Genomic DNA, 21906 nt, shown 5'->3' with positions numbered 1-21906 from the left:
CACAGACAGCAAGGGTGCAAGCAGTAGTAGCAGTAGTAGCAGCACATTAAAAAAAGAGACTGGACAGTCAGAGGAGGGCAAAGCCCTGTGGTGGGGCAGGCCTCAGGCCTGCTTGTAGCAGACGGGCGGCAGTGGAGGTGTATTGGTGGTAGTAGTCGAGGTAGCCAACACAGACAGCAAGGGTGCAAGCAGTAGTAGCAGTAGTAGCAGCACATTAAAAAAAGAGACTGGACAGTCAGAGGAGGGCAAAGCCCTGTGGTGGGGCAGGCCTCAGGCCTGCTTGTAGCAGACGGGCGGCAGTGGAGGTGTATTGGTGGTAGACTGGTAGTAGCCGAGGTAGCCAACACAGACAGCAAGGGTGCAAGCAGTAGTAGCAGTAGTAGCAGCACATTAAAAAAAGAGACTGGACAGTCAGAGGAGGGCAAAGCCCTGTGGTGGGGCAGGCCTCAGGCCTGCTTGTAGCAGACGGCAGTGGAGGTGTATTGGTGGTAGTAGAGGTAGACTAGCCAACACAGACAGCAAGGGTGGTAGGACTGGTAGTAGCAGCAGCACATTAAAAAAAGAGACTGGACGACAGTCACAGGACATAGCCCTGTGGTGGGGTAGGCCTGCTTGTAGCAGACGGGCGGCAGTGTAGGTGTATTGGTGGTATTAGAGGTAGCCAACACAGACAGCAAGGGTGCAAGCAGTAGTAGCAGTAGTAGCAGCACATTAAAAAAAAGAGAGACTGGACAGTCACAGGAGGACAAAGCCCTGTGGTGGGGCAGGCCTCAGGCCTGCTTGTAGCAGACGGGCGGCAGTGGAGGTGTATTGGTGGTAGTAGTCGAGGTAGCCAACACAGACAGCAAGGGTGCAAGCAGTAGTAGCAGTAGTAGCAGCACATTAAAAAAAGAGACTGGACAGTCACAGGAGGACAAAGCCCTGTAGTGGGGCAGGCCTCAGGCCTGCTTGTAGCAGATGGCAGTGTAGGTGTATTGGTGGTAGTAGAGGTACTAGCCAACACAGACAGCAAGGGTGCAAGCAGTAGTAGCAGTAGTAGCAGCACATTAAAAAAAGAGACTGGAGAGTCACAGGACAAAGCCCTCTGGTGGGGCAGGCCTGCTTGTAGCAGACGGCACTGGGGTGGATTGGTGGTAGAAGTAGTAGCAGCTGCAGCACCAACAGCGGCACATTAAAAAAAGAGTGGACAGGACAGAATCCCATAGTAGCAGGCGGCAGTAGCAGGCGGCAGCAGCAGCAGCAATGTAAGATCTAATCAGTGGCATCAGGCACAGGGGTTTTAAAATCCTCACCGATCCACGCTTGATTCATTTTCAGAAACGTGAGATTTTCCAAGCTGTTGGCGGACAATCTTGTTCGCTTAGGGGTGACGAAGCCCCCTGCTGCGCTGAATACCCTCTCTGACGCTACACTGGAGGGTGGACAAGACAGTACACCCATGGCAAACTGGGCCAGTTCTTGCCAATGATCCAATCTGCTGACCCAGAAGTCCATGGGGTCTGGGATCAGCATTTCTGACGGAGAAAGGGCACAGTCCAAGTACGAGTGAACCTGGTTGTTTAGGTGCTGCACCTGGAGATGGTGAACATCCCTTTGGTGACTAGTGCTACGATGTGTGTCAGGTCGGGGTATTGGATGTAAAAATGTTGTCATCATATTTTCCAAACTGAATTGGCTGCTGCTGCTGCTGCTGCTGCCGCTGCTGCCACGGCTGCCGCCTATTGCAGAGGTAGCTCTGCCAGAGGCGGTGGAACGATGAGACAGTGGGGAGCGGAGAGTGGCCCCCCGGTCAGACATGCTTGCAGCGGGTGTCTGCCGTTTGAAAGCCATGACAAGCTGGCTGCATAGCTTCTCTCTATAATAAGCCAATTTTGCCTCCCTCTCGGAAGGCGCAAAAAACTCCCCCATTCTGGCTTTATACCGAGGGTCTAAAAGTGTGGCTATCCAGTAGTCATCTCTTTGCTTCATGCTAACAATACGACAGTCAGCGCGCAAGTAACGAAGCATACAGCTCGCCATCCTGGCCAGCGTTTCAGAGGGCCCGGTTGGTTCCATCTCCGCCCCATACTGCCATGGTTGTCCATCATCAAGGTCGTCGTCAGACTCGTCATCACCACCATCACTGTCATGTTGTGCGGCTGCCTCGTCCCCTATCCCTTCCTGTGATTCCATCTCCAAATCCAGCTCCTCTTCAGGTCCTGTTTCCTCATCCTCCTCCTCCTCCTCAACATCCATAGCCAGATGTGATCCTTCCTCCATCCTTTGCTGAATCATCGCTGTGAGTGTTTGCTCCATAATGAATATCAGCGGCATAACATCGTTCATTCCGCTAGCGTCACGGCTCACAAATCGTGTGGCCTCTTCAAAGGGCCTCAAAACGCGACATGCGTCTCTAACCAGCTGCCAGTGCCTGAGCTCGAAATTACACTGGCTCCAAACGCTGCCCGTCTGCTGCATCAGGAAATCATTCACGGCTTTCCGCTGTTCGTACAGACGGTCCAACATGTGCAGGGTGGAATTCCATCGTGTTGGAACGTCGCAAATCAGGCTGTGTTCTGGGAGATTGTTTTGACGCTGCAAGTCCAGGAGGGCGTGCTTAAATGCATACGAACGTCTAAAGCGAACGCAAACCCTCCTGGACATGGCCAGCACACCCTTCAAACCAACATATGACTTTAAGAAGCGTGTTATGACCAGATTGATCACATGTGCCATGCAAGGAGCGTGTGTCAGGTGACCTAGACGCAGTGCAGCCACAACGTTCTTGCCGTTATCAGAGACAACATTGCCCAGTGTGAGTTTCAGAGGAGACAGCCAGCGTGCGATTTCCTCCTTGATGCACAGCAGCAGCTCCTGCCCTGTGTGGCTTTTCTCGCCCAGGCTCAGCAGGTGTAAGACAGCGTTGTGGCGCTTCACCTTGCACCTATGAAAAGAGGAGGGAGGAGGAGTGGAAGATACGCTGTGTCCTGTCGGGGACGGGAAGACCTCCAAGGAGGAAGGCAAGGAGGAGGAGGAGGAGTAGGAGGAGAAGGATGGTAGGCGCCTGGTGTCCGGAGTTGAACTAGAAACATACAAGCGTGGAGGTGGTAATGCCTGGCATTGCTGCGGTGGTGCATCGGACTGCAAAATATTGACCCAGTGGGCCGTGAAAGACATGTACTGTCCCTGCCCATAGTTGCTGCTCCACGTGTCGACGGTGGCATGTACCCTGCTGCACACGGATAATTGCAAGGACTTGGACACCTTTTCCTCCACATGCTTGTGCAAGGCAGGGACAGCTGTTTTGGAGAAGTAATGTCGGCTAGGTATTCGCCACCTAGGCTGAGCGCACGCCATCAATTGCTTGAAGCCGGCGGAGTCGACCAGGTGGTATGGCAGCGACTGCACCACCAACAACTTTGCCAGGTGTGAATTAAGCCGCACGACAAGTGGATGACTGGGTATATATTGTTGCTTATTGGACAACGATTCCGTAATGGATAACTGACGGGACATAGGAGGAGCACTAGATGACAGTGATGATGATGATGACAACGACATGGTGGATAAGGCCTGGCTACTACTTAGATGACAGGGACTCGGAGCAGCAGCAGCAGCGGAAGAGGGGTCTTCATTAGATGTACATGATGGTGGGGCATGTTGATTGTCCCACATGGCCTTGTGATGCCGTTCCATGTGTTTACGTAGAGCAGTAGTTCCTACATTGCTGCCCTGCCCACGCCTTACTTTCTGCTTGCAGATACGGCACTGTGCCATGTTTTCCTCCTCTGGGAAGGTACAGAAAAATTGCCACACGGCAGAGTACCGTAAAGAGGTAGTACCACGTCCACCACCACCACCACCACCACAACCACCCGAGCTTGCCCCTTGTCTGGCAGGCTTTTTTCGGGAACCTACACCAGCATCTGTGTCGCCGTCACCGGCTCCTGAGCTGACCCTACCGCTGCAACGTTTTGCAGATTGACTTCTGCCCCTACCTCGGCTTGGCTGTTTATCACATCCAGTGCCGCCACTACTACCCTCCTCCTCTGACGCCGTCATCACCTCGTCACCTGGTTCCCACGTCCTGTCTAAAACAACATCATCATCATAGCCTTCCTCATCATCCCCGCCACTTCTGTCACTGTGTTGTGAATGTGATGTGACATCATGGCGGGCTCCATGCCCCCCCTCATTACTGCGTCTGCCACCACGGCTACCACCACCAACACCCCCACTACCGCAGCTATGCGTCTCGGTCACCGCTTCCACCTCCACCACCGCCGCAACACACTCCGTTGGCTGACTCGCGGAAAACAAATCATCATCATCACTATGTTGTTCAGTATCTTCCTTCGCACCCGAGGAGATGTCTCTTAGGACTCTCAGGAAAGATGGCTTCCCGCTAGGAAGGGGGAGCGAAGACATAGATGATGGAATGGAAACGCTAGAAATACCTATATTACTACTGTCACCGTGCCAAGGAACTGTAGAGGATCTGGAATCCAACGAAACCTGGCTTGAAGCCAGATCGTCAGAGTCTTCCTGCTGAGATGACCGCGAGCCAGCCAACCAGTCCACAATGGCCGTATTGTCTAAAGTAACCCGCCCACCGGAGGAGATGGACAAGTCTGGCTTGCTGATACTACTACTAGCAGGCACATGGCAGCTGCTACTAGTGGAACTGGGCACATGTCTTGTGCCACAAATGCTGCTACTGGGTCTGGCACCAACAGATCCAACATTTGGACTGGAAGAGGAGACGGCATGGGTGTTTCTTCCTCTACCCCGTCCTTTCACAACCTTTTTTTTCCCAGACATTTCAGAGCCCCTTTTAAAAGCGTATTCACACACGGACACTGGCTTGGCAAATGGCAATGAATGAGAATTTCAATCAGCCTCGCTGCAGTGCACTCAGGGAATGCTGGGCCTTGTAGTACTACTAGGCTGCCTGTATGGCAAGTTGGATTGTTATTCCAGGGATGAGCCCCTTTTAAAAGCGTATTCACACACGGACACTGGCTTGGCAAATGGCAATGAATGAGAATTTCAATCAGCCTCGCTGCAGTGCACTCAGGGAATGCTGGGCCTTGTAGTACTACTACTACCACTACTACAAAGGCTGCCTGTATTGCAAGTTGGATGCAATGGGGATGAGCCCCTTCTAAAAGCGTATTCACACACGGACACTGGCTTGGCAAATGGCAATGAATGAGAATTTCAATCAGCCTCGCTGCAGTGCACTCAGGGAATGCTGGGCGTTGTAGTACTTCTAGGCTGCCTGTATGGCAAGTTGGATTGTTATCCTGTTAATAACGGCCAGGGATGAGCCCCTTTTAAAAGCGTATTCACACACGGACACTGGCTTGGCAAATGGCAATGAATGAGAATTTCAATCAGCCTCGCTGCAGTGCACTCAGGGAATGCTGGGCCTTGTAGTACTACTAGGCTGCCTGTATGGCAAGTTGGATTGTTATTCCAGGGATGAGCCCCTTTTAAAAGCGTATTCACACACGGACACTGGCTTGGCAAATGGCAATGAATGAGAATTTCAATCAGCCTCGCTGCAGTGCACTCAGGGAATGCTGGGCCTTGTAGTACTACTACTACCACTACTACAAAGGCTGCCTGTATTGCAAGTTGGATGCAATGGGGATGAGCCCCTTCTAAAAGCGTATTCACACACGGACACTGGCTTGGCAAATGGCAATGAATGAGAATTTCAATCAGCCTCGCTGCAGTGCACTCAGGGAATGCTGGGCGTTGTAGTACTTCTAGGCTGCCTGTATGGCAAGTTGGATTGTTATCCTGTTAATAACGGCCAGGGATGAGCCCCTTTTAAAAGCGTATTCACACACGGACACTGGCTTGGCAAATGGCAATGAATGAGAATTTCAATCAGCCTCGCTGCAGTGCACTCAGGGAATGCTGGGCCTTGTAGTACTACTACTACCACTACTACAAAGGCTGCCTGTATTGCAAGTTGGATGCAATGGGGATGAGCCCCTTCTAAAAGCGTATTCACACACGGACACTGGCTTGGCAAATGGCAATGAATGAGAATTTCAATCAGCCTCGCTGCAGTGCACTCAGGGAATGCTGGGCGTTGTAGTACTTCTAGGCTGCCTGTATGGCAAGTTGGATTGTTATTCCAGGGATGAGCCCCTTTTAAAAGCGTATTCACACACGGACACTGGCTTGGCAAATGGCAATGAATGAGAATTTCAATCAGCCTCGCTGCAGTGCACTCAGGGAATGCTGGGCCTTATAGTACTACTAGGCTGCCTGTATTGCAAGTTGGATGCAACGGGGATGAGCCCCTTATAAAAGCGTATTCACACACTGGCTGAGTAGTGAGTAGTGGATGAGCCCCTTCGATTTCTGAATTCCTGCCTTTTAGATTCCTAAAGCTTTCCCTTACTGCACAGAGATGCTATTCCTACAGCTCCTGTCTGTAAAATGGCCGCTGAGCTCCGTGCATAGACTTTTATTGCAGGCTTGAGCCCGCCCCTATGCTGCCTCCCGATAGGCTGGGAGAGCCGTTTGCAAGGCATTATGGGGTAGCCTGATGTCAGGTGATCTTCTGTAATCCTCCATTTTAGATGTAACATGTGGCAGGCGCCAAAATGTAGCCGGGTTCGGTCAAAACGGGTTCGGCCGAACCCGGTAAAGTTCGGATTCGCTGCGAACCGAACTTTTCCTGAAGTTCGGACCGAAACCGGGTTCGGTTGTCCCGGTTCGCTCATCTCTAGTGATAACCACTACACTACAGAAACTTCCCCTTGATACAAAAACCCACCATTGCAGAAACCAAAGTTTGACAAATTTAAATGCTTTCTTTGTGTTAAAAGGAACACATAGTTACTTGTTTCTGCCCAGTTTCGAACAGGGGACCTTTCGCGTGTGAGGCGAACGTGATAACCACTACACTACAGAAACTTGGACATTGATTGTTCCGCAACCCGCAACCCACAACCCACAACCCGCAAGCCATGCAGAAACGAATTGAGAAAAAGAATCCAGCCAATTAGTACCAACAAAAAAAATTCCATGTTTCTGCCCTGTCTCGAACAGGGGACCTTTCGCGTGTGAGGCGAACGTGATAACCACTACACTACAGAAACTTGGATATTGATTGTTCTGCAACCCAAAACCCGCAAGCCATGCAGAAACGAATTGAGAAAAAGAATCCAGCCAATTAGTGCCAACAAAAAAAATTCCATGTTTCTGCCCTGTCTCGAACAGGGGACCTTTCGCGTGTTAGGCGAACGTGATAACCACTACACTACAGAAACTTGGATATTGATTGTTCCGCAAACCACAACCCGCAAGCCATGCAGAAACGAATTGAGAAAAAGAATCCAGCCAATTAGTGGCAACATAAAAAATTCCATGTTTCTGCCCTGCCTCGAACAGGGGACCTTTCGCGTGTTAGGCGAACGTGATAACCACTACGCTACAGAAACTTCCCCTTGATACAAAAACCCACCATTGCAGAAACCAAAGTTTGACAAATTTAAAGGCTTTCTTTGTGTTAATAGGAACACATAGTTCCTTGTTTCTGCCCAGTTTCGAACAGGGGACCTTTCGCGTGTGAGGCGAACGTGATAACCACTACACTACAGAAACTTGGATATTGATTGTTCCGCAACTCACAACCCGCAAGCCATGCAGAAACGAATTGAGAAAAAGAATCCAGCCAATTAGTGCCAACAAAAAAAATTCCATGTTTCTGCCCTGTCTCGAACAGGGGACCTTTCGCGTGTTAGGCGAACGTGATAACCACTACACTACAGAAACTTCCCCTTGATACAAAAACCCACCATTGCAGAAACCAAAGTTTGACAAATTTAAAGGCTTTCTTTGTGTTAAAAGGAAGACATAGTTCCTTGTTTCTGCCCTGTCTCGAACAGGGGACCTTTCGCGTGTTAGGCGAACGTGATAACCACTACACTACAGAAACTTGGATATTGATTGTTCCGCAACCCACAACCCGCAAGCCATGCAGAAACGAATTGAGAAAAAGAATCCAGCCAATTAGTGGCAACATAAAAAATTCCATGTTTCTGCCCTGTCTCGAACAGGGGACCTTTCGCGTGTGAGGCGAACGTGATAACCACTACACTACAGAAACTTCCCCTTGATACAAAAACCCACCATTGCAGAAACCAAAGTTTGACAAATTTAAAGGCTTTCTTTGTGTTAAAAGGAAGACATAGTTCCTTGTTTCTGCCCTGTCTCGAACAGGGGACCTTTCGCGTGTTAGGCGAACGTGATAACCACTACACTACAGAAACTTGGATATTGATTGTTCCGCAACCCACAACCCGCAAGCCATGCAGAAACGAATTGAGAAAAATAATCCAGCCAATTAGTGCCAACAAAAAAAATTCCATGTTTCTGCCCTGTCTCGAACAGGGGACCTTTCGCGTGTTAGGCGAACGTGATAACCACTACACTACAGAAACTTCCCCTTGATGCAAAAACCCACCATTGCAGAAACCAAAGTTTGACAAATTTAAAGGCTTTCTTTGTGTTAAAAGGAACACATAGTTCCTTGTTTCTGCCCAGTTTCGAACAGGGGACCTTTCGCGTGTGAGGCGAACGTGATAACCACTACACTACAGAAACTTCCCCTTGATACAAAAACCCACCATTGCAGAAACCAAAGTTTGACAAATTTAAAGGCTTTCTTTGTGTTAAAAGGAAGACATAGTTCCATGTTTCTGCCCTGTCTCGAACAGGGGACCTTTCGCGTGTTAGGCGAACGTGATAACCACTACACTACAGAAACTTGGATATTGATTGTTCCGCAACCCACAACCCGCAAGCCATGCAGAAACGAATTGAGAAAAAGAATCCAGCCAATTAGTGGCAACATAAAAAATTCCATGTTTCTGCCCTGTCTCGAACAGGGGACCTTTCGCGTGTTAGGCGAACGTGATAACCACTACACTACAGAAACTTCCCCTTGATACAAAAACCCACCATTGCAGAAACCAAAGTTTGACAAATTTAAAGGCTTTCTTTGTGTTAAAAGGAACACATAGTTCCTTGTTTCTGCCCAGTTTCGAACAGGGGACCTTTCGCGTGTGAGGCGAACGTGATAACCACTACACTACAGAAACTTGGACATTGATTGTTCCGCAACCCGCAACCCACAACCCACAACCCGCAAGCCATGCAGAAACGAATTGAGAAAAAGAATCCAGCCAATTAGTACCAACAAAAAAAATTCCATGTTTCTGCCCTGTCTCGAACAGGGGACCTTTCGCGTGTGAGGCGAACGTGATAACCACTACACTACAGAAACTTGGATATTGATTGTTCCGCAACCCACAACCCGCAAGCCATGCAGAAACGAATTGAGAAAAAGAATCCAGCCAATTAGTGCCAACAAAAAAAATTCCATGTTTCTGCCCTGTCTCGAACAGGGGACCTTTCGCGTGTTAGGCGAACGTGATAACCACTACACTACAGAAACTTCCCCTTGATACAAAAACCCACCATTGCAGAAACCAAAGTTTGACAAATTTAAAGGCTTTCTTTGTGTTAAAAGGAACACATAGTTCCTTGTTTCTGCCCAGTTTCGAACAGGGGACCATTCGCGTGTGAGGCGAACGTGATAACCACTACACTACAGAAACTTGGATATTGATTGTTCCGCAACCCACAACCCGCAAGCCATGCAGAAACGAATTGAGAAAAAGAATCCAGCCAATTAGTGCCAACAAAAAAAATTCCATGTTTCTGCCCTGTCTCGAACAGGGGACCTTTCGCGTGTTAGGCGAACGTGATAACCACTACACTACAGAAACTTGGATATTGATTGTTCCGCAACCCACAACCCACAAGCCATGCAGAAACGAATTGAGAAAAAGAATCCAGCCAATTAGTGCCAACAAAAAAAATTCCATGTTTCTGCCCTGTCTCGAACAGGGGACCTTTCGCGTGTTAGGCGAACGTGATAACCGCTACACTACAGAAACTTGGATATTGATTGTTCCGCAAACCACAACCCGCAAGCCATGCAGAAACGAATTGAGAAAAAGAATCCAGCCAATTAGTGGCAACATAAAAAATTCCATGTTTCTGCCCTGTCTCGAACAGGGGACCTTTCGCGTGTAAGGCGAACATGATAACCACTACACTACAGAAACTTGGATATTGATTGTTCCGCAACCCACAACCCGCAAGCCATGCAGAAACGAATTGAGAAAAATAATCCAGCCAATTAGTGCCAACAAAAAAAATTCCATGTTTCTGCCCTGTCTCGAACAGGGGACCATTCGCGTGTGAGGCGAACGTGATAACCACTACACTACAGAAACTTGGATATTGATTGTTCCGCAACCCACAACCCGCAAGCCATGCAGAAACGAATTGAGAAAAAGAATCCAGCCAATTAGTGCCAACAAAAAAAATTCCATGTTTCTGCCCTGTCTCGAACAGGGGACCTTTCGCGTGTTAGGCGAACGTGATAACCACTACACTACAGAAACTTCCCCTTGATACAAAAACCCACCATTGCAGAAACCAAAGTTTGACAAATTTAAAGGCTTTCTTTGTGTTAAAAGGAAGACATAGTTCCTTGTTTCTGCCCTGTCTCGAACAGGGGACCTTTCGCGTGTTAGGCGAACGTGATAACCACTACACTACAGAAACTTGGATATTGATTGTTCCGCAACCCACAACCCGCAAGCCATGCAGAAACGAATTGAGAAAAAGAATCCAGCCAATTAGTGCCAACAAAAAAAATTCCATGTTTCTGCCCTGTCTCGAACAGGGGACCTTTCACGTGTTAGGCGAACGTGATAACCGCTACACTACAGAAACTTGGATATTGATTGTTCCGCAAACCACAACCCGCAAGCCATGCAGAAACGAATTGAGAAAAAGAATCCAGCCAATTAGTGGCAACATAAAAAATTCCATGTTTCTGCCCTGTCTCGAACAGGGGACCTTTCGCGTGTAAGGCGAACGTGATAACCACTACACTACAGAAACTTGGATATTGATTGTTCCGCAACCCACAACCCGCAAGCCATGCAGAAACGAATTGAGAAAAATAATCCAGCCAATTAGTGCCAACAAAAAAAATTCCATGTTTCTGCCCTGTCTCGAACAGGGGACCTTTCGCGTGTTAGGCGAACGTGATAACCACTACACTACAGAAACTTGGATATTGATTGTTCCGCAACCCACAACCCACAAGCCATGCAGAAACGAATTGAGAAAAAGAATCCAGCCAATTAGTGGCAACATAAAAAATTCCATGTGTCTGCCCTGTCTCGAACAGGGGACCTTTCGCGTGTAAGGCGAACGTGATAACCACTACACTACAGAAACTTGGATATTGATTGTTCAGCAACCCACAACCCGCAAGCCATGCTGAAACGAATTGAGAAAAATAATCCAGCCAATTAGTGCCAACAAAAAAAATTCCATGTTTCTGCCCTGTCTCGAACAGGGGACCTTTCGCGTGTTAGGCGAACGTGATCACCACTACACTACAGAAACTTCCCCTTGATACAAAAACCCACCATTGCAGAAACCAAAGTTTGACAAATTGAAAGGCTTTCTTTGTGTTAAAAGGAAGACATAGTTCCATGTTTCTGCCCTGTCTCGAACAGGGGACCTTTCGCGTGTTAGGCGAACGTGATAACCACTACACTACAGAAACTTGGATATTGATTGTTCCGCAACCCACAACCCGCAAGCCATGCAGAAACAAATTGAGAAAAAGAATCCAGCCAATTAGTGGCAACATAAAAAATTCCATGTTTCTGCCCTGTCTCGAACAGGGGACCTTTCGCGTGTTAGGCGAACGTGATAACCACTACACTACAGAAACTTCCCCTTGATACAAAAACCCACCATTGCAGAAACCAAAGTTTGACAAATTTAAAGGCTTTCTTTGTGTTAAAAGGAACACATAGTTCCTTGTTTCTGCCCAGTTTCGAACAGGGGACCTTTCGCGTGTGAGGCGAACGTGATAACCACTACACTACAGAAACTTGGATATTGATTGTTCCGCAATCCGCAACCCGCAACCCGCAAGCCATGCAGAAACGAATTGAGAAAAAGAATCCAGCCAATTAGTGGCAACATAAAAAATTCCATGTTTCTGCCCTGTCTCGAACAGGGGACCTTTCGCGTGTTAGGCGAACGTGATAACCACTACACTACAGAAACTTCCGCTTGATACAAAAACCCACCATTGCAGAAACCAAAGTTTGACAAATTTAAAGGCTTTCTTTGTGTTAAAAGGAAGACATAGTTCCATGTTTCTGCCCTGTCTCGAACAGGGGACCTTTCGCGTGTTAGGCGAACATGATAACCACTACACTACAGAAACTTGGATATTGATTGTTCCGCAACCCACAACCCGCAAGCCATGCAGAAACGAATTGAGAAAAAGAATCCAGCCAATTAGTGGCAACATAAAAAATTCCATGTTTCTGCCCTGTCTCGAACAGGGGACCTTTCGCGTGTTAGGCGAACGTGATAACCACTACACTACAGAAACTTGGATATTGATTGCTCCGCAACCCACAACCCGCAAGCCATGCAGAAACGAATTGAGAAAAAGAATCCAGCCAATTAGTGGCAACATAAAAAATTCCATGTTTCTGCCCTGTCTCGAACAGGGGACCTTTCGCGTGTAAGGCGAACGTGATAACCACTACACTACAGAAACTTGGATATTGATTGTTCCGCAACCCACAACCCGCAAGCCATGCAGAAACGAATTGAGAAAAATAATCCAGCCAATTAGTGGCAACATAAAAAATTCCATGTTTCTGCCCTGTCTCGAACAGGGGACCTTTCGCGTGTTAGGCGAACGTGATAACCACTACACTACAGAAACTTCCCCTTGATACAAAAACCCACCATTGCAGAAAGCAAAGTTTGACAAATTTAAAGGCTTTCTTTGTGTTAAAAGGAAGACATAGTTCCATGTTTCTGCCCTGTCTCGAACAGGGGACCTTTCGCGTGTTAGGCGAACGTGATAACCACTACACTACAGAAACTTGGATATTGATTGTTCCGCAACCCACAACCCGCAAGCCATGCAGAAACGAATTGAGAAAAAGAATCCAGCCAATTAGTGCCAACAAAAAAAATTCCATGTTTCTGCCCTGTCTCGAACAGGGGACCTTTCGCGTGTTAGGCGAACGTGATAACCACTACACTACAGAAACTTCCTCTTGATACAAAAACCCACCATTGCAGAAACCAAAGTTTGACAAATTTAAAGGCTTTCTTTGTGTTAAAAGGAACACATAGTTCCTTGTTTCTGCCCAGTTTCGAACAGGGGACCTTTCGCGTGTGAGGCGAACGTGATAACCACTACACTACAGAAGCTTGGATATTGATTGTTCCGCAACCCACAACCCGCAAGCCATGCAGAAACGAATTGAGAAAAAGAATCCAGCCAATTAGTGCCAACAAAAAAAATTCCATGTTTCTGCCCTGTCTCGAACAGGGGACCTTTCGCGTGTTAGGCGAACGTGATAACCACTAAACTACAGAAACTTCCCCTTGATACAAAAACCCACCATTGCAGAAACCAAAGTTTGACAAATTTAAAGGCTTTCTTTGTGTTAAAAGGAAGACATAGTTCCATGTTTCTGCCCTGTCTCGAACAGGGGACCTTTCGCGTGTTAGGCGAACGTGATAACCACTACACTACAGAAACTTGGATATTGATTGTTCCGCAACCCACAACCCGCAAGCCATGCAGAAACGAATTGAGAAATAGAATCCAGCCAATTAGTGGCAACAAAAAAAATTCCATGTTTCTGCCCTGTCTCGAACAGGGGACCTTTCGCGTGTTAGGCGAACGTGATAACCACTACACTACAGAAACTTCCGCTTGATACAAAAACCCACCATTGCAGAAACCAAAGTTTGACAAATTTAAAGCCTTTCTTTGTGTTAAAAGGAAGACATAGTTCCATGTTTCTGCCCTGTCTCGAACAGGGGACCTTTCGCGTGTTAGGCGAACATGATAACCACTACACTACAGAAACTTGGATATTGATTGTTCCGCAACCCACAACCCGCAAGCCATGCAGAAACGAATTGAGAAAAAGAATCCAGCCAATTAGTGCCAACAAAAAAAATTCCATGTTTCTGCCCTGTCTCGAACAGGGGACCTTTCGCGTGTTAGGCGAACGTGATAACCACTACACTACAGAAACTTCCCCTTGATACAAAAACCCACCATTGCAGAAACCAAAGTTTGACAAATTTAAAGGCTTTCTTTGTGTTAAAAGGAAGACATAGTTCCATGTTTCTGCCCTGTCTCGAACAGGGGACCTTTCGCGTGTTAGGCGAACGTGATAACCACTACACTACAGAAACTTGGATATTGATTGTTCCGCAACCCACAACCCGCAAGCCATGCAGAAACGAATTGAGAAAAAGAATCCAGCCAATTAGTGGCAACAAAAAAAATTCCATGTTTCTGCCCTGTCTCGAACAGGGGACCTTTCGCGTGTTAGGCGAACCTGATAACCACTACACTACAGAAACTTCCGCTTGATACAAAAACCCACCATTGCAGAAACCAAAGTTTGACAAATTTAAAGGCTTTCTTTGTGTTAAAAGGAAGACATAGTTCCATGTTTCTGCCCTGTCTCGAACAGGGGACCTTTCGCGTGTTAGGCGAACGTGATAACCACTACACTACAGAAACTTCCCCTTGATACAAAAACCCACCATTGCAGAAACCAAAGTTTGACAAATTTAAAGGCTTTCTTTGTGTTAAAAGGAACACATAGTTCCTTGTTTCTGCCCAGTTTCGAACAGGGGACCTTTCGCGTGTGAGGCAAACGTGATAACCACTACACTACAGAAACTTGGATATTGATTGTTCCGCAACCCACAACCCGCAAGCCATGCAGAAACGAATTGAGAAAAAGAATCCAGCCAATTAGTGGCAACAAAAAAAATTCCATGTTTCTGCCCTGTCTCGAACAGGGGACCTTTCGCGTGTTAGGCGAACCTGATAACCACTACACTACAGAAACTTCCGCTTGATACAAAAACCCACCATTGCAGAAACCAAAGTTTGACAAATTTAAAGGCTTTCTTTGTGTTAAAAGGAAGACATAGTTCCATGTTTCTGCCCTGTCTCGAACAGGGGACCTTTCGCATGTTAGGCGAACATGATAACCACTACACTACAGAAACTTGGATATTGATTGTTCCGCAACCCACAACCCGCAAGCCATGCAGAAACGAATTGAGAAAAAGAATCCAGCCAATTAGTGGCAACATAAAAAATTCCATGTTTCTGCCCTGTCTCGAACAGGGGACCTTTCGCGTGTTAGGCGAACGTGATAACCACTACGCTACAGAAACTTGGATATTGATTGTTCCGCAACCCACAACCCGCAAGCCATGCAGAAACGAATTGAGAAAAAGAATCCAGCCAATTAGTGGCAACATAAAAAATTCCATGTTTCTGCCCTGTCTCGAACAGGGGACCTTTCGCGTGTTAGGCGAACGTGATCACCACTACACTACAGAAACTTCCCCTTGATACAAAAACCCACCATTGCAGAAACCAAAGTTTGACAAATTGAAAGGCTTTCTTTGTGTTAAAAGGAAGACATAGTTCCATGTTTCTGCCCTGTCTCGAACAGGGGACCTTTCGCGTGTTAGGCGAACGTGATAACCACTACACTACAGAAACTTGGATATTGATTGTTCCGCAACCCACAACCCGCAAGCCATGCAGAAACAAATTGAGAAAAAGAATCCAGCCAATTAGTGGCAACATAAAAAATTCCATGTTTCTGCCCTGTCTCGAACAGGGGACCTTTCGCGTGTTAGGCAAACGTGATAACCACTACACTACAGAAACTTGGATATTGATTGTTCAGCAACCCACAACCCGCAAGCCATGCAGAAACGAATTGAGAAAAATAATCCAGCCAATTAGTGCCAACAAAAAAAATTCCATGTTTCTGCCCTGTCTCGAACAGGGGACCTTTCGCGTGTTAGGCGAACGTGATAACCACTACACTACAGAAACTTCCCCTTGATACAAAAACCCACCATTGCAGAAACCAAAGTTTGACAAATTTAAAGGCTTTCTTTGTGTTAAAAGGAACACATAGTTCCTTGTTTCTGCCCAGTTTCGAACAGGGGACCTTTCGCGTGTGAGGCGAACGTGATAACCACTACACTACAGAAACTTGGATATTGATTGTTCCGCAATCCGCAACCCGCAACCCGCAAGCCATGCAGAAACGAATTGAGAAAAAGAATCCAGCCAATTAGTGGCAACATAAAAAATTCCATGTTTCTGCCCTGTCTCGAACAGGGGACCTTTCGCGTGTTAGGCGAACGTGATAACCACTACACTACAGAAACTTCCGCTTGATACAAAAACCCACCATTGCAGAAACCAAAGTTTGACAAATTTAAAGGCTTTCTTTGTGTTAAAAGGAAGACATAGTTCCATGTTTCTGCCCTGTCTCGAACAGGGGACCTTTCGCGTGTTAGGCGAACATGATAACCACTACACTACAGAAACTTGGATATTGATTGTTCCGCAACCCACAACCCGCAAGCCATGCAGAAACGAATTGAGAAAAAGAATCCAGCCAATTAGTGGCAACATAAAAAATTCCATGTTTCTGCCCTGTCTCGAACAGGGGACCTTTCGCGTGTTAGGCGAACGTGATAACCACTACACTACAGAAACTTGGATATTGATTGCTCCGCAACCCACAACCCGCAAGCCATGCAGAAACGAATTGAGAAAAAGAATCCAGCCAATTAGTGGCAACATAAAAAATTCCATGTTTCTGCCCTGTCTCGAACAGGGGACCTTTCGCGTGTAAGGCGAACGTGATAACCACTACACTACAGAAACTTGGATATTGATTGTTCCGCAACCCACAACCCGCAAGCCATGCAGAAACGAATTGAGAAAAATAATCCAGCCAATTAGTGGCAACATAAAAAATTCCATGTTTCTGCCCTGTCTCGAACAGGGGACCTTTCGCGTGTTAGGCGAACGTGATAACCACTACACTACAGAAACTTCCCCTTGATACAAAAACCCACCATTGCAGAAAGCAAAGTTTGACAAATTTAAAGGCTTTCTTTGTGTTAAAAGGAAGACATAGTTCCATGTTTCTGCCCTGTCTCGAACAGGGGACCTTTCGCGTGTTAGGCGAACGTGATAACCACTACACTACAGAAACTTGGATATTGATTGTTCCGCAACCCACAACCCGCAAGCCATGCAGAAACGAATTGAGAAAAAGAATCCAGCCAATTAGTGCCAACAAAAAAAATTCCATGTTTCTGCCCTGTCTCGAACAGGGGACCTTTCGCGTGTTAGGCGAACGTGATAACCACTACACTACAGAAACTTCCTCTTGATACAAAAACCCACCATTGCAGAAACCAAAGTTTGACAAATTTAAAGGCTTTCTTTGTGTTAAAAGGAACACATAGTTCCTTGTTTCTGCCCAGTTTCGAACAGGGGACCTTTCGCGTGTGAGGCGAACGTGATAACCACTACACTACAGAAGCTTGGATATTGATTGTTCCGCAACCCACAACCCGCAAGCCATGCAGAAACGAATTGAGAAAAAGAATCCAGCCAATTAGTGCCAACAAAAAAAATTCCATGTTTCTGCCCTGTCTCGAACAGGGGACCTTTCGCGTGTTAGGCGAACGTGATAACCACTAAACTACAGAAACTTCCCCTTGATACAAAAACCCACCATTGCAGAAACCAAAGTTTGACAAATTTAAAGGCTTTCTTTGTGTTAAAAGGAAGACATAGTTCCATGTTTCTGCCCTGTCTCGAACAGGGGACCTTTCACGTGTTAGGCGAACGTGATAACCACTACACTACAGAAACTTGGATATTGATTGTTCCGCAACCCACAACCCGCAAGCCATGCAGAAACGAATTGAGAAATAGAATCCAGCCAATTAGTGGCAACAAAAAAAATTCCATGTTTCTGCCCTGTCTCGAACAGGGGACCTTTCGCGTGTTAGGCGAACGTGATAACCACTACACTACAGAAACTTCCGCTTGATACAAAAACCCACCATTGCAGAAACCAAAGTTTGACAAATTTAAAGCCTTTCTTTGTGTTAAAAGGAAGACATAGTTCCATGTTTCTGCCCTGTCTCGAACAGGGGACCTTTCGCGTGTTAGGCGAACATGATAACCACTACACTACAGAAACTTGGATATTGATTGTTCCGCAACCCACAACCCGCAAGCCATGCAGAAACGAATTGAGAAAAAGAATCCAGCCAATTAGTGCCAACAAAAAAAATTCCATGTTTCTGCCCTGTCTCGAACAGGGGACCTTTCGCGTGTTAGGCGAACGTGATAACCACTACACTACAGAAACTTCCCCTTGATACAAAAACCCACCATTGCAGAAACCAAAGTTTGACAAATTTAAAGGCTTTCTTTGTGTTAAAAGGAAGACATAGTTCCATGTTTCTGCCCTGTCTCGAACAGGGGACCTTTCGCGTGTTAGGCGAACGTGATAACCACTACACTACAGAAACTTGGATATTGATTGTTCCGCAACCCACAACCCGCAAGCCATGCAGAAACGAATTGAGAAAAAGAATCCAGCCAATTAGTGGCAACAAAAAAAATTCCATGTTTCTGCCCTGTCTCGAACAGGGGACCTTTCGCGTGTTAGGCGAACCTGATAACCACTACACTACAGAAACTTCCGCTTGATACAAAAACCCACCATTGCAGAAACCAAAGTTTGACAAATTTAAAGGCTTTCTTTGTGTTAAAAGGAAGACATAGTTCCATGTTTCTGCCCTGTCTCGAACAGGGGACCTTTCGCGTGTTAGGCGAACGTGATAACCACTACACTACAGAAACTTCCCCTTGATACAAAAACCCACCATTGCAGAAACCAAAGTTTGACAAATTTAAAGGCTTTCTTTGTGTTAAAAGGAACACATAGTTCCTTGTTTCTGCCCAGTTTCGAACAGGGGACCTTTCGCGTGTGAGGCAAACGTGATAACCACTACACTACAGAAACTTGGATATTGATTGTTCCGCAACCCACAACCCGCAAGCCATGCAGAAACGAATTGAGAAAAAGAATCCAGCCAATTAGTGGCAACAAAAAAAATTCCATGTTTCTGCCCTGTCTCGAACAGGGGACCTTTCGCGTGTTAGGCGAACCTGATAACCACTACACTACAGAAACTTCCGCTTGATACAAAAACCCACCATTGCAGAAACCAAAGTTTGACAAATTTAAAGGCTTTCTTTGTGTTAAAAGGAAGACATAGTTCCATGTTTCTGCCCTGTCTCGAACAGGGGACCTTTCGCATGTTAGGCGAACATGATAACCACTACACTACAGAAACTTGGATATTGATTGTTCCGCAACCCACAACCCGCAAGCCATGCAGAAACGAATTGAGAAAAAGAATCCAGCCAATTAGTGGCAACATAAAAAATTCCATGTTTCTGCCCTGTCTCGAACAGGGGACCTTTCGCGTGTTAGGCGAACGTGATAACCACTACGCTACAGAAACTTGGATATTGATTGTTCCGCAACCCACAACCCGCAAGCCATGCAGAAACGAATTGAGAAAAAGAATCCAGCCAATTAGTGGCAACATAAAAAATTCCATGTTTCTGCCCTGTCTCGAACAGGGGACCTTTCGCGTGTAAGGCGAACGTGATAACCACTACACTACAGAAACTTGGATATTGATTGTTCCGCAACCCACAACCCGCAAGCCATGCAGAAACGAATTGAGAAAAAGAATCCAGCCAATTAGTGGCAACATAAAAAATTCCATGTTTCTGCCCTGTCTCGAACAGGGGACCTTTCGCGTGTTAGGCGAACGTGATAACCACTACACTACAGAAACTTCCCCTTGATACAAAAACCCACCATTGCAGAAAGCAAAGTTTGACAAATTTAAAGGCTTTCTTTGTGTTAAAAGGAAGACATAGTTCCATGTTTCTGCCCTGTCTCGAACAGGGGACCTTTCGCGTGTTAGGCGAACGTGATAACCACTACACTACAGAAACTTGGATATTGATTGTTCCGCAACCCACAACCCACAAGCCATGCAGAAACGAATTGAGAAAAAGAATCCAGCCAATTAGTGGCAACATAAAAAATTCCATGTTTCTGCCCTGTCTCGAACAGGGGACCTTTCGCGTGTTAGGCGAACGTGATAACCACTACACTACAGAAACTTCCCCTTGATACAAAAACCCACCATTGCAGAAACCAAAGTTTGACAAATTTAAAGGCTTTCTTTGTGTTAAAAGGAACACATAGTTCCTTGTTTCTGCCCAGTTTCGAACAGGGGACCTTTCGCGTGTGAGGCGAACGTGATAACCACTACACTACAGAAACTTGGATATTGATTGGTCCGCAACCCACAACCCGCAAGCCATGCAGAAACGAATTGAGAAAAAGAATCCAGCCAATTAGTGCCAACAAAAAAAATTCCATGTTTCTGCCCTGTCTCGAACAGGGGACCTTTCGCGTGTTAGGCGAACGTGATAACCACTACACTACAGAAACTTCCCCTTGATACAAAAACCCACCATTGCAGAAACCAAAGTTTGACAAATTTAAAGGCTTTCTTTGTGTTAAAAGGAAGACATAGTTCCATGTTTCTGCCCTGTCTCGAACAGGGGACCTTTCGCGTGTTAGGCGAACGTGATAACCACTACACTACAGAAACTTGGATATTGATTGTTCCGCAACCCACAACCCGCAAGCCATGCAGAAACGAATTGAGAAATAGAATCCAGCCAATTAGTGCCAACAAAAAAAATTCCATGTTTCTGCCCTGTCTCGAACAGGGGACCTTTCGCGTGTTAGGCGAACGTGATAACCACTACACTACAGAAACTTGGATATTGATTGTTCCGCAACCCACAACCCGAAAGCCATGCAGAAACGAATTGAGAAAAAGAATCCAGCCAATTAGTGGCAACATAAAAAATTCCATGTTTCTGCCCTGTCTCGAACAGGGGACCTTTCGCGTGTAAGGTGAACGTGATAACCACTACACTACAGAAACTTGGATATTGATTGTTCCGCAACCCACAACCCGCAAGCCATGCAGAAACGATTTGAGAAAAATAATCCAGCCAATTAGTGGCAACATAAAAAATTCCATGTTTCTGCCCTGTCTCGAACAGGGGACCTTTCGCGTGTTAGGCGAACGTGATAACCACTACACTACAGAAACTTCCCCTTGATACAAAAACCCACCATTGCAGAAACCAAAGTTTGACAAATTTAAAGGCTTTCTTTGTGTTAAAAGGAAGACATAGTTCCATGTTTCTGCCCTGTTTCGAACAGGGGACCTTTCGCGTGTGAGGCGAACGTGATAACCACTACACTACAGAAACTTGGATATTGATTGGTCCGCAACCCACAACCCGCAAGCCATGCAGAAACGAATTGAGAAAAAGAATCCAGCCAATTAGTGCCAACAAAAAAAATTCCATGTTTCTGCCCTGTCTCGAACAGGGGACCTTTCGCGTGTTAGGCGAACGTGATAACCACTACACTACAGAAACTTCCCCTTGATACAAAAACCCACCATTGCAGAAACCAAAGTTTGACAAATTTAAAGGCTTTCTTTGTGTTAAAAGGAAGACATAGTTCCATGTTTCTGCCCTGTCTCGAACAGGGGACCTTTCGCGTGTTAGGCGAACGTGATAACCACTACACTACAGAAACTTGGATATTGATTGTTCCGCAACCCACAACCCGCAAGCCATGCAGAAACGAATTGAGAAATAGAATCCAGCCAATTAGTGCCAACAAAAAAAATTCCATGTTTCTGCCCTGTCTCGAACAGGGGACCTTTCGCGTGTTAGGCGAACGTGATAACCACTACACTACAGAAACTTGGATA

The 21906-nt window shown here is 46.4% G+C and overlaps 66 non-coding genes across 66 annotated transcripts; all 66 read right to left on the bottom strand.

Moving 5' to 3' along the window:
- Nucleotides 1–6845: 6845 nt before the first annotated feature.
- TRNAV-CAC (transfer RNA valine (anticodon CAC)) lies at nt 6846–6918 on the bottom strand. Its single transcript has one exon. It is a non-coding gene; the product is annotated as a tRNA-Val (tRNA).
- A 112-nt stretch (nt 6919–7030) lies between these two features.
- TRNAV-CAC (transfer RNA valine (anticodon CAC)) lies at nt 7031–7103 on the bottom strand. Its single transcript has one exon. It is a non-coding gene; the product is annotated as a tRNA-Val (tRNA).
- A 98-nt stretch (nt 7104–7201) lies between these two features.
- Nucleotides 7202–7274, bottom strand: TRNAV-AAC (transfer RNA valine (anticodon AAC)). The gene has a single exon. It is a non-coding gene; the product is annotated as a tRNA-Val (tRNA).
- Nucleotides 7275–7535: 261 nt separating this feature from the next.
- TRNAV-CAC (transfer RNA valine (anticodon CAC)) lies at nt 7536–7608 on the bottom strand. The gene has a single exon. It is a non-coding gene; the product is annotated as a tRNA-Val (tRNA).
- Nucleotides 7609–7706: 98 nt separating this feature from the next.
- Nucleotides 7707–7779, bottom strand: TRNAV-AAC (transfer RNA valine (anticodon AAC)). Its single transcript has one exon. It is a non-coding gene; the product is annotated as a tRNA-Val (tRNA).
- A 90-nt stretch (nt 7780–7869) lies between these two features.
- On the bottom strand, nt 7870–7942 carry TRNAV-AAC (transfer RNA valine (anticodon AAC)). The gene has a single exon. It is a non-coding gene; the product is annotated as a tRNA-Val (tRNA).
- Nucleotides 7943–8040: 98 nt separating this feature from the next.
- Nucleotides 8041–8113, bottom strand: TRNAV-CAC (transfer RNA valine (anticodon CAC)). The gene has a single exon. It is a non-coding gene; the product is annotated as a tRNA-Val (tRNA).
- A 90-nt stretch (nt 8114–8203) lies between these two features.
- Nucleotides 8204–8276, bottom strand: TRNAV-AAC (transfer RNA valine (anticodon AAC)). Its single transcript has one exon. It is a non-coding gene; the product is annotated as a tRNA-Val (tRNA).
- Nucleotides 8277–8374: 98 nt separating this feature from the next.
- On the bottom strand, nt 8375–8447 carry TRNAV-AAC (transfer RNA valine (anticodon AAC)). The gene has a single exon. It is a non-coding gene; the product is annotated as a tRNA-Val (tRNA).
- Nucleotides 8448–8537: 90 nt separating this feature from the next.
- Nucleotides 8538–8610, bottom strand: TRNAV-CAC (transfer RNA valine (anticodon CAC)). The gene has a single exon. It is a non-coding gene; the product is annotated as a tRNA-Val (tRNA).
- Nucleotides 8611–8700: 90 nt separating this feature from the next.
- On the bottom strand, nt 8701–8773 carry TRNAV-AAC (transfer RNA valine (anticodon AAC)). The gene has a single exon. It is a non-coding gene; the product is annotated as a tRNA-Val (tRNA).
- Nucleotides 8774–8871: 98 nt separating this feature from the next.
- Nucleotides 8872–8944, bottom strand: TRNAV-AAC (transfer RNA valine (anticodon AAC)). The gene has a single exon. It is a non-coding gene; the product is annotated as a tRNA-Val (tRNA).
- Nucleotides 8945–9034: 90 nt separating this feature from the next.
- TRNAV-CAC (transfer RNA valine (anticodon CAC)) lies at nt 9035–9107 on the bottom strand. The gene has a single exon. It is a non-coding gene; the product is annotated as a tRNA-Val (tRNA).
- Nucleotides 9108–9219: 112 nt separating this feature from the next.
- Nucleotides 9220–9292, bottom strand: TRNAV-CAC (transfer RNA valine (anticodon CAC)). The gene has a single exon. It is a non-coding gene; the product is annotated as a tRNA-Val (tRNA).
- A 98-nt stretch (nt 9293–9390) lies between these two features.
- TRNAV-AAC (transfer RNA valine (anticodon AAC)) lies at nt 9391–9463 on the bottom strand. The gene has a single exon. It is a non-coding gene; the product is annotated as a tRNA-Val (tRNA).
- Nucleotides 9464–9724: 261 nt separating this feature from the next.
- TRNAV-AAC (transfer RNA valine (anticodon AAC)) lies at nt 9725–9797 on the bottom strand. The gene has a single exon. It is a non-coding gene; the product is annotated as a tRNA-Val (tRNA).
- A 269-nt stretch (nt 9798–10066) lies between these two features.
- TRNAV-UAC (transfer RNA valine (anticodon UAC)) lies at nt 10067–10139 on the bottom strand. The gene has a single exon. It is a non-coding gene; the product is annotated as a tRNA-Val (tRNA).
- A 98-nt stretch (nt 10140–10237) lies between these two features.
- Nucleotides 10238–10310, bottom strand: TRNAV-CAC (transfer RNA valine (anticodon CAC)). Its single transcript has one exon. It is a non-coding gene; the product is annotated as a tRNA-Val (tRNA).
- Nucleotides 10311–10408: 98 nt separating this feature from the next.
- On the bottom strand, nt 10409–10481 carry TRNAV-AAC (transfer RNA valine (anticodon AAC)). Its single transcript has one exon. It is a non-coding gene; the product is annotated as a tRNA-Val (tRNA).
- A 90-nt stretch (nt 10482–10571) lies between these two features.
- TRNAV-AAC (transfer RNA valine (anticodon AAC)) lies at nt 10572–10644 on the bottom strand. Its single transcript has one exon. It is a non-coding gene; the product is annotated as a tRNA-Val (tRNA).
- A 269-nt stretch (nt 10645–10913) lies between these two features.
- TRNAV-UAC (transfer RNA valine (anticodon UAC)) lies at nt 10914–10986 on the bottom strand. The gene has a single exon. It is a non-coding gene; the product is annotated as a tRNA-Val (tRNA).
- Nucleotides 10987–11084: 98 nt separating this feature from the next.
- On the bottom strand, nt 11085–11157 carry TRNAV-AAC (transfer RNA valine (anticodon AAC)). Its single transcript has one exon. It is a non-coding gene; the product is annotated as a tRNA-Val (tRNA).
- A 98-nt stretch (nt 11158–11255) lies between these two features.
- On the bottom strand, nt 11256–11328 carry TRNAV-UAC (transfer RNA valine (anticodon UAC)). Its single transcript has one exon. It is a non-coding gene; the product is annotated as a tRNA-Val (tRNA).
- A 98-nt stretch (nt 11329–11426) lies between these two features.
- On the bottom strand, nt 11427–11499 carry TRNAV-AAC (transfer RNA valine (anticodon AAC)). The gene has a single exon. It is a non-coding gene; the product is annotated as a tRNA-Val (tRNA).
- A 90-nt stretch (nt 11500–11589) lies between these two features.
- On the bottom strand, nt 11590–11662 carry TRNAV-AAC (transfer RNA valine (anticodon AAC)). The gene has a single exon. It is a non-coding gene; the product is annotated as a tRNA-Val (tRNA).
- Nucleotides 11663–11760: 98 nt separating this feature from the next.
- On the bottom strand, nt 11761–11833 carry TRNAV-AAC (transfer RNA valine (anticodon AAC)). Its single transcript has one exon. It is a non-coding gene; the product is annotated as a tRNA-Val (tRNA).
- A 90-nt stretch (nt 11834–11923) lies between these two features.
- TRNAV-CAC (transfer RNA valine (anticodon CAC)) lies at nt 11924–11996 on the bottom strand. Its single transcript has one exon. It is a non-coding gene; the product is annotated as a tRNA-Val (tRNA).
- A 105-nt stretch (nt 11997–12101) lies between these two features.
- Nucleotides 12102–12174, bottom strand: TRNAV-AAC (transfer RNA valine (anticodon AAC)). Its single transcript has one exon. It is a non-coding gene; the product is annotated as a tRNA-Val (tRNA).
- Nucleotides 12175–12435: 261 nt separating this feature from the next.
- TRNAV-AAC (transfer RNA valine (anticodon AAC)) lies at nt 12436–12508 on the bottom strand. The gene has a single exon. It is a non-coding gene; the product is annotated as a tRNA-Val (tRNA).
- A 98-nt stretch (nt 12509–12606) lies between these two features.
- TRNAV-UAC (transfer RNA valine (anticodon UAC)) lies at nt 12607–12679 on the bottom strand. Its single transcript has one exon. It is a non-coding gene; the product is annotated as a tRNA-Val (tRNA).
- A 98-nt stretch (nt 12680–12777) lies between these two features.
- Nucleotides 12778–12850, bottom strand: TRNAV-AAC (transfer RNA valine (anticodon AAC)). The gene has a single exon. It is a non-coding gene; the product is annotated as a tRNA-Val (tRNA).
- Nucleotides 12851–12940: 90 nt separating this feature from the next.
- Nucleotides 12941–13013, bottom strand: TRNAV-AAC (transfer RNA valine (anticodon AAC)). Its single transcript has one exon. It is a non-coding gene; the product is annotated as a tRNA-Val (tRNA).
- Nucleotides 13014–13111: 98 nt separating this feature from the next.
- Nucleotides 13112–13184, bottom strand: TRNAV-AAC (transfer RNA valine (anticodon AAC)). The gene has a single exon. It is a non-coding gene; the product is annotated as a tRNA-Val (tRNA).
- Nucleotides 13185–13608: 424 nt separating this feature from the next.
- Nucleotides 13609–13681, bottom strand: TRNAV-AAC (transfer RNA valine (anticodon AAC)). The gene has a single exon. It is a non-coding gene; the product is annotated as a tRNA-Val (tRNA).
- A 98-nt stretch (nt 13682–13779) lies between these two features.
- Nucleotides 13780–13852, bottom strand: TRNAV-AAC (transfer RNA valine (anticodon AAC)). The gene has a single exon. It is a non-coding gene; the product is annotated as a tRNA-Val (tRNA).
- Nucleotides 13853–14113: 261 nt separating this feature from the next.
- TRNAV-AAC (transfer RNA valine (anticodon AAC)) lies at nt 14114–14186 on the bottom strand. The gene has a single exon. It is a non-coding gene; the product is annotated as a tRNA-Val (tRNA).
- A 90-nt stretch (nt 14187–14276) lies between these two features.
- TRNAV-AAC (transfer RNA valine (anticodon AAC)) lies at nt 14277–14349 on the bottom strand. Its single transcript has one exon. It is a non-coding gene; the product is annotated as a tRNA-Val (tRNA).
- A 261-nt stretch (nt 14350–14610) lies between these two features.
- On the bottom strand, nt 14611–14683 carry TRNAV-AAC (transfer RNA valine (anticodon AAC)). Its single transcript has one exon. It is a non-coding gene; the product is annotated as a tRNA-Val (tRNA).
- A 766-nt stretch (nt 14684–15449) lies between these two features.
- TRNAV-AAC (transfer RNA valine (anticodon AAC)) lies at nt 15450–15522 on the bottom strand. Its single transcript has one exon. It is a non-coding gene; the product is annotated as a tRNA-Val (tRNA).
- A 90-nt stretch (nt 15523–15612) lies between these two features.
- Nucleotides 15613–15685, bottom strand: TRNAV-AAC (transfer RNA valine (anticodon AAC)). Its single transcript has one exon. It is a non-coding gene; the product is annotated as a tRNA-Val (tRNA).
- Nucleotides 15686–15954: 269 nt separating this feature from the next.
- TRNAV-AAC (transfer RNA valine (anticodon AAC)) lies at nt 15955–16027 on the bottom strand. Its single transcript has one exon. It is a non-coding gene; the product is annotated as a tRNA-Val (tRNA).
- A 90-nt stretch (nt 16028–16117) lies between these two features.
- Nucleotides 16118–16190, bottom strand: TRNAV-CAC (transfer RNA valine (anticodon CAC)). Its single transcript has one exon. It is a non-coding gene; the product is annotated as a tRNA-Val (tRNA).
- Nucleotides 16191–16295: 105 nt separating this feature from the next.
- Nucleotides 16296–16368, bottom strand: TRNAV-AAC (transfer RNA valine (anticodon AAC)). The gene has a single exon. It is a non-coding gene; the product is annotated as a tRNA-Val (tRNA).
- Nucleotides 16369–16629: 261 nt separating this feature from the next.
- On the bottom strand, nt 16630–16702 carry TRNAV-AAC (transfer RNA valine (anticodon AAC)). Its single transcript has one exon. It is a non-coding gene; the product is annotated as a tRNA-Val (tRNA).
- A 98-nt stretch (nt 16703–16800) lies between these two features.
- On the bottom strand, nt 16801–16873 carry TRNAV-UAC (transfer RNA valine (anticodon UAC)). The gene has a single exon. It is a non-coding gene; the product is annotated as a tRNA-Val (tRNA).
- A 98-nt stretch (nt 16874–16971) lies between these two features.
- Nucleotides 16972–17044, bottom strand: TRNAV-AAC (transfer RNA valine (anticodon AAC)). Its single transcript has one exon. It is a non-coding gene; the product is annotated as a tRNA-Val (tRNA).
- A 90-nt stretch (nt 17045–17134) lies between these two features.
- On the bottom strand, nt 17135–17207 carry TRNAV-AAC (transfer RNA valine (anticodon AAC)). Its single transcript has one exon. It is a non-coding gene; the product is annotated as a tRNA-Val (tRNA).
- Nucleotides 17208–17305: 98 nt separating this feature from the next.
- Nucleotides 17306–17378, bottom strand: TRNAV-AAC (transfer RNA valine (anticodon AAC)). The gene has a single exon. It is a non-coding gene; the product is annotated as a tRNA-Val (tRNA).
- Nucleotides 17379–17973: 595 nt separating this feature from the next.
- On the bottom strand, nt 17974–18046 carry TRNAV-AAC (transfer RNA valine (anticodon AAC)). The gene has a single exon. It is a non-coding gene; the product is annotated as a tRNA-Val (tRNA).
- Nucleotides 18047–18307: 261 nt separating this feature from the next.
- On the bottom strand, nt 18308–18380 carry TRNAV-AAC (transfer RNA valine (anticodon AAC)). Its single transcript has one exon. It is a non-coding gene; the product is annotated as a tRNA-Val (tRNA).
- A 90-nt stretch (nt 18381–18470) lies between these two features.
- Nucleotides 18471–18543, bottom strand: TRNAV-AAC (transfer RNA valine (anticodon AAC)). The gene has a single exon. It is a non-coding gene; the product is annotated as a tRNA-Val (tRNA).
- Nucleotides 18544–18804: 261 nt separating this feature from the next.
- TRNAV-AAC (transfer RNA valine (anticodon AAC)) lies at nt 18805–18877 on the bottom strand. Its single transcript has one exon. It is a non-coding gene; the product is annotated as a tRNA-Val (tRNA).
- A 766-nt stretch (nt 18878–19643) lies between these two features.
- On the bottom strand, nt 19644–19716 carry TRNAV-UAC (transfer RNA valine (anticodon UAC)). Its single transcript has one exon. It is a non-coding gene; the product is annotated as a tRNA-Val (tRNA).
- Nucleotides 19717–19814: 98 nt separating this feature from the next.
- Nucleotides 19815–19887, bottom strand: TRNAV-AAC (transfer RNA valine (anticodon AAC)). Its single transcript has one exon. It is a non-coding gene; the product is annotated as a tRNA-Val (tRNA).
- Nucleotides 19888–19977: 90 nt separating this feature from the next.
- Nucleotides 19978–20050, bottom strand: TRNAV-AAC (transfer RNA valine (anticodon AAC)). Its single transcript has one exon. It is a non-coding gene; the product is annotated as a tRNA-Val (tRNA).
- Nucleotides 20051–20148: 98 nt separating this feature from the next.
- On the bottom strand, nt 20149–20221 carry TRNAV-AAC (transfer RNA valine (anticodon AAC)). The gene has a single exon. It is a non-coding gene; the product is annotated as a tRNA-Val (tRNA).
- Nucleotides 20222–20311: 90 nt separating this feature from the next.
- Nucleotides 20312–20384, bottom strand: TRNAV-CAC (transfer RNA valine (anticodon CAC)). The gene has a single exon. It is a non-coding gene; the product is annotated as a tRNA-Val (tRNA).
- Nucleotides 20385–20482: 98 nt separating this feature from the next.
- Nucleotides 20483–20555, bottom strand: TRNAV-AAC (transfer RNA valine (anticodon AAC)). The gene has a single exon. It is a non-coding gene; the product is annotated as a tRNA-Val (tRNA).
- A 90-nt stretch (nt 20556–20645) lies between these two features.
- On the bottom strand, nt 20646–20718 carry TRNAV-AAC (transfer RNA valine (anticodon AAC)). The gene has a single exon. It is a non-coding gene; the product is annotated as a tRNA-Val (tRNA).
- A 98-nt stretch (nt 20719–20816) lies between these two features.
- TRNAV-AAC (transfer RNA valine (anticodon AAC)) lies at nt 20817–20889 on the bottom strand. Its single transcript has one exon. It is a non-coding gene; the product is annotated as a tRNA-Val (tRNA).
- Nucleotides 20890–20987: 98 nt separating this feature from the next.
- TRNAV-UAC (transfer RNA valine (anticodon UAC)) lies at nt 20988–21060 on the bottom strand. Its single transcript has one exon. It is a non-coding gene; the product is annotated as a tRNA-Val (tRNA).
- A 98-nt stretch (nt 21061–21158) lies between these two features.
- Nucleotides 21159–21231, bottom strand: TRNAV-AAC (transfer RNA valine (anticodon AAC)). The gene has a single exon. It is a non-coding gene; the product is annotated as a tRNA-Val (tRNA).
- A 90-nt stretch (nt 21232–21321) lies between these two features.
- Nucleotides 21322–21394, bottom strand: TRNAV-CAC (transfer RNA valine (anticodon CAC)). The gene has a single exon. It is a non-coding gene; the product is annotated as a tRNA-Val (tRNA).
- A 98-nt stretch (nt 21395–21492) lies between these two features.
- On the bottom strand, nt 21493–21565 carry TRNAV-AAC (transfer RNA valine (anticodon AAC)). Its single transcript has one exon. It is a non-coding gene; the product is annotated as a tRNA-Val (tRNA).
- Nucleotides 21566–21655: 90 nt separating this feature from the next.
- Nucleotides 21656–21728, bottom strand: TRNAV-AAC (transfer RNA valine (anticodon AAC)). Its single transcript has one exon. It is a non-coding gene; the product is annotated as a tRNA-Val (tRNA).
- Nucleotides 21729–21826: 98 nt separating this feature from the next.
- TRNAV-AAC (transfer RNA valine (anticodon AAC)) lies at nt 21827–21899 on the bottom strand. Its single transcript has one exon. It is a non-coding gene; the product is annotated as a tRNA-Val (tRNA).
- Nucleotides 21900–21906: the final 7 nt, after the last annotated feature.

This window comes from Rhinoderma darwinii, chromosome 4, assembly GCF_050947455.1.
Source record: "Rhinoderma darwinii isolate aRhiDar2 chromosome 4, aRhiDar2.hap1, whole genome shotgun sequence".
In the NCBI taxonomy this organism is placed as follows: Eukaryota; Metazoa; Chordata; class Amphibia; order Anura; family Rhinodermatidae; genus Rhinoderma; species Rhinoderma darwinii.
The sequence above is the reverse complement of the archived record's forward strand: the minus strand, read 5'-3'. Positions and strand labels throughout refer to the sequence as shown.